We start from the raw sequence: 6000 nt of genomic DNA, 5'->3' as shown, positions 1-6000 counted from the left end.
TGGACGGCCTTTCTAGATGTGACTAAGCAGAAAACCATGTGATCCAGGGTGTGTAATTTGGAGGCAAAGTCATGATTTGAATTCCTGATACTTGGACTTACTTAGATGCCAGCCCAAGGCCTTGGCCTGCGCTGTGCCTCATATTGTTTTCTAATTCATTTTATTCCTCTTCAACATCGCTTCAGCGTGTAGGCCGTAGTTACAGGGATGATGGTACAAATCAAAACCTTAGGAATGATACATCATGAATATCCAAATCAGATCTCAAAGTAATCCGTCAACCTCATGGTGAAACTAGTTTAAAATCCAGGAGATCACCAAAGCTATTCTGAATCGTCGTGTGAGAGCTACGACTGTCATAGGAAATGTGCCAATCCATTTTGGAGATGTTGATGTTGAGATTTTACATGGGGATAAATGAAAACTTTAATTTGCTAGTGGTATTAGATGAAGAATCAACGGAATAACAGTCATGAGGATCCATCGATGTCATCGTCAGATTTAATGGCTATCCAAACAATGTCTTGGAAGTCATTTCCCTGACGTAAAGTCAAAATGAATCACCCAAGTCGGATTTGTCCTCTACAAACCATGAATTTCTGTCTGAAATGTGGTAGTTTGGCAATAGTTGTTGAGTTATAACAGTGTGGACACAGTTGTCATCCATGGACCCACATCACTGGCATGGCTACAAGTCTTTGGTTGAAAGTAGATTTAAATGGTCAGGTTTTCAGCGCCAGTAGGACCTGTAAGTACATGATTGAACACAGAGGTTCTCGTTAATCTTTTTCTCAGTTACTGGTCATATAGTGTCGATCATCGACTTACTTTTCGCTCTATTAATTTTCTCTACGTTTGAAGCAAGGTAAATCACGAGCTAATTTGCTGTATCAAATCCTCCCATTTGTCTGACAAATAGTCCACATTGTGCCAATTTAGCTGATGATTCATATGTTGATAGATAGACTGGAGTTCGTACTCTGGATTTGAACCATTTGCATCATACTTTCCTCTTATTTATTCACATAATAAAAAGCACGGCCACCCATTCATGAGAAGAAACATAACAAGCCAAGGCAGGTTTTCAGTCTGTTTTGAGGAGACACCTGGAACTCAAATTGTTACTGGTTTCATTCCCTGTACTGAGTCCAGTAATGTCAGAGTCACCTTTAAGAGCTCATTGGAGTATGTATCCAAACAGCTTCAAGAGTTGCTTAACACTAGGTGAAATTAGCCAAATACCAAATTGCAGCTCAGAACACAGCTGGATTCAATAAATATGCCAATATATATTTGGGTGGAACTGTTATCTTAAAAGGGTGATGGCTGGTTGGAAAAGGAGTCTCTCGAGTGACTGCTTTTACGAGTGGAAACCCCTGGTTGCCTACCCACTCATTAACATGTCAGAAGGAATATACCTGTTGCAATAAAAAGTTAGCCAACAGACATTTGCTCAGTCACTAAACTGTGCGTAGTGGCCTTTAACTCCAGCATAAACTCTCTGTCGGGGCATGGAAAGAAAAACCCTGAGTCACAGTGTTTAAAACATCCCCACTGACCTTGAACAACCTAACAAGTCAGTTTCATATATTTTATAAGTTGATCTTAAAACCACCATGACTATCAGCAGTGTTAAGAGGCAGTGGTTCTGCTGTTTTTCTTTTTATTCCACTTGCGGGTGCTAATGCATCCAAAAAAAAAAAAAAAAAAAAAACATAGGGAAGTGACAGAAAAAGCTGGACACAAGAGTTCTAGCTTCAAGGATGTAAACACAGCAGGTGTCAAACTGGCTCGCAAATGTTTTATGAGAGAGGAAGCGTATTAAGTCAAAGGTTACGCATTCATACCCTTACATGAACACAGAAGAGTCTAAATGAGCTTCCTGGGAGACAGACTCTAACACAAAGAGAGAATTCTCATTGTGCCTTTTAGGAAATATTCTCTTGATTTGGCCGAGACTGACACTGTCAGATCCTCATATTAGGTTTGGCTGAACTGCGGATTGGATTTATGCACACAACAATGCTGGTTGCCAGCTACATTTTTAGGGCCCTTGTAGCAGGGGAAGCGAAAACTGCCAAATCAACCTGACATGAAACACCTTCATCATCCAAGTGGTGTCACGTCCCTGGCCAGTCACAAAGTGTGAGTCACAGGTATTTTCTTTTTCTTTGCTGTCAATTCCTTAGAGAAATATATTTTGGGAGCCTTTAACTTGACCTGAGAGCTGCTCATTGTCATCAGGTGTAGTTGCCAACAGTTGCTGTCTGTGTTACGTTCAGTGTACAGTGGCTTGCTGTAAATATGTCCATCCTTTGGCTGTTCCACTAATCCATGCAGGGTCACGGTGGAGTCAATCCCAGACCTATAGTGACAAAACTCACACACTCACATTCATAATTGTTGCTGAAACATTCAGATTGACCTCAGAAAGCAAAACTATAGGATAAGAAAGGATGAAAGAATACAAAAACCCTCATAGCTGTTTTTTAATCTATATCACATGTAGTCATTTATTCAGCTGCAAGGAATACCTATTGATAAATCCAACTTTATTGAACACTGAGCTGCATTCATTGAACAGATTTAGTGATTTACTGCTCACCCCCCAAACTTAACTAAATCCCCAGATCCCGTCCCTCTCCCAACGATCGATCTTCCTCTGCACATGCAAGAGCATAACTTGTGTGAGAAATGTTCTCATTCGATACAACTGCCATTGTACAAATGTCAGCCTGAAACTGAGTTCTGTAAATAAAAGTTTTTTATGCGGCACATCAAAGATGACACAGAGATTTATGCTTATCCACAACAAACAAAAATAATGAGGAACATCCATGGCCTGTGAAAACAGAGAATCCCAAAGTGCTCTAAATCCAATAAGGTTCACGAGTTCAAGCATCTTCAGTGTGCAAGCCATGTGGCTTCATCTGCCAAGCTCTCCACTTTCTCTTTGTGCTCTTCTTGGGTTTTTTTTTGGTTTTCAGCAGTAATTTCTCATCGTCGCTCATCTTGTGCAGTCGCTTTTTGACTTTATCTCTTCTAATTGTCATTCCAGTTTGAAGCTCAGCACCCAAAGTCAGTAGTTCTTAAGTAAACTCCTTTGTTTGACATTCTTAATTTGTTTCCTCGAGTATGATAACAGGACATGACTGAGTGAGTTTTGTCTGTGCCTGGCTGTTTGTCAGCCCCCCACACTCAGTGTCAGCCAGTCCCTCTCTGCTATCAGTTTTTACTGCTGACGGCTGGAAACAGGGCTCAGGGAGACTTTGGCTTATGAAATACGAGATGCTTGGGGCATGTTTAGATTATAACAGACCTCTCCACTTAACTGGCCATAACACTGTTCACTACTGAGAGCAAAGGCATTCATCACACAGAGTTGACAAGAAACATGAAAATAGGATGGCTTCTCTTCATCTCTGTCACTCCTCTAGTAGAGTCTGAGGTTGAGCACTGCTGATAAGTGATCTCTGCGTTCCTAACTATACAGACCTGCCTCTGCACTGCTGCCCAAAATGTGCACCTTTACCATCCAGTGTTGCTCTGATTATATAAATTATCCTGGACATGTTAACACTTAGTTTACAATTTTAGCTCACGTCTACAGTGTTGGTTCTCTCATGAGTTGCTCGTAACTCTCTACACCTCCTTAATCTATGGACATGTTTGATTATGTTCAGCTTGCAGGGTGGCTTTCTAGGGATGACGATGTCAGCTCACTACTTCACTACTGACTGGAATATGTCAACGACTAGCCTACTGCATAGATAGACATGCACAGATATCCACAGTTCAAAGAGGATGAATCCAAAGGCAAGGCATCTTTATTTATATAGTGCATTTCATACCAAGTCAACTCAATGTGCTTTACATAAAGACAAAACATTTAAAAAGAACAGCATAAAACAGCATAAAAGCAAACAATTTTTTATGAATTAAAGAGATATGCCAACATTTTTTTTCTTCGTGTTTTGCCTCACTCCAGAGTCCATGACAAGCAGATAGACACCATCCTTTCGACTGTGCGTGCAGTAACAAGGGAGATACGGGCAGAGCTGGCGCACCGCTAATTAGCTTAGCTCAAACACTGGAAGTGAATAGGTAGTGTTAGCCTGCCTCCTATCCGAGCCGAAATCAGCAGTCAGAAGCTGATTTCATTTTAGCTCTAAACTCAAACTAAACTGTAAATATATCACTTTATCAACATTTCAAACATTTTTAGGCGAGAAAGTAGCCGTTTAGATCAGCAGTGTGTCGTTAATTTGTCTAAATACCAGCTGTTTACAATTTTGTTCGGACGAATTCGGCGCTACTCAAGCTAGCCGTTGTGACCAACGCACTTCCGGTTACTTTCACAAAATAAAACACCCGTTGCCCTTTACATACAGAAAACCATGACGATAGAATTTGTGCTTTTACTTTGAAATAGGAAGCCAACCTACCCTCGATGTAGCTAGCTTGAACCAAAATAAACCGTCTTTGCTTGAACCCTCCATTTTGACCGATCTCGTCCCATTACCGGCATTTGACCGCTCAAGATGCCTTGCTGAAGAGTTTCTCTGATGACTTTAGGTGGAGGCAGGCTAGCACTACCTATTCACTTCCAGCGTTTGAGCTAAGCTAATTAGCGGTGCGCCAGCTCTGCCCGAATCTCCCTTGTTACTGCACGCACAGTTGAAAGGATGGTGTCTATCTGCTTGTCATGGACTCGGGAGTGAGGCAAGACACGAAAAAAAAAAATGTTGGTGTATCCCTTTAAAAGCAAGAGCAAAGAAGAATAAACAAATAGAGAGAGAAAAGAAAATAGATAACGTTTAAAGTTCTTAAAAATAGCTCAGCCATAAGCACATGGAAAGAGAAATGTTTTTAACCTGGATTTAAAAGTGCTTAGAGTTGGGGCTGATTTCATAATAACATTGGTCATCCCTGTCCTCTCTCTGGCATAGGCTATCATATGTCTTGTATTTGTCAAATAAGGTCTTAATTTTGGATTATTGATTGTGAAATAGAAAATGTGGCATGCACTCCGAGTGTTTTGTGCAGATGCTGCTGTGTTGGTGTTGTGTCAGCTGTTGTTCTTGTGTTGTAGGAGTAAGTGATGACTTTGCACTATAAAAAACCAGGTGACCTTACTAAAAGTGAAACCAATCCAATCTCCCACTAGGTGAGGCTGTCTGGGCACCACATGCACCTATAATAAACATGCTCAGACAAACATACATTCCACTCGGTGGTTATGCGGTCTGCTGTGTCTAGCATGCATCCCTCTGCACCCCACCCCACCCCCACCCCCACCCCGAGCAGCCACCCGCTGCCTTCTAGCTGTGTAATTCATAGTGAGGAGGAGCTCTTGAGGTTAGGTCCTACTTATGATTTAGCAGAGGACGTTTGAGTTCAGAGGAGCTCCTTCCTTGTAACTTTGGTCTTATTGCGGCTTGTGTGGCTCATTGATGAAGGGAGCCGTCATTCAACCAGAGGACCTGGGTTCAAGGGAACTCTGTCACCCAAATGCACTTTGAGAACCGTCTGAATTTCTACCTGCCGCAGGGTGGCTGTCTGCTATGTTGAGGAAGCAAGAGAAAAAAGTTTTTTCCACAGTCATCAAGAGATATCATCCTGAGTGTCAGGAGGAAAATACTGTTCTACATTTAGTCAGGATAGCAATTAATTACATTTCAGACATACCAAAAATGGTTAATAGAACATAAAACAGAAGTCCTGAAACAGTAGTTTCCCTGTTATGCTCAATATCATGTACAAGTGAAATTGCTGAACTCAGACGCCTGTAAATCTGCAGAGGCGTGTTGCAGTCTACTGTTTCTGGAAAGCAGCAAGAGGAATTTTATTCTGAAACTTGAAAGCACTCAGATTAAAAGCTGCTTCCAATACAAAAATCAAGCCACAGGGCAACGTTTTCAAGACATTTTTGTTTTTATAGCTGCACTGGGCAGAAGCCTACATAGAGTAGAGACTTATTATAGAATAATTATACAATGT

The sequence above is a fragment of the Trachurus trachurus genome, assembly GCF_905171665.1.
Source record: "Trachurus trachurus genome assembly, chromosome: 17".
NCBI lineage: Eukaryota > Metazoa > Chordata > Actinopteri > Carangiformes > Carangidae > Trachurus > Trachurus trachurus.
This window is presented reverse-complemented; position numbering follows the sequence as displayed.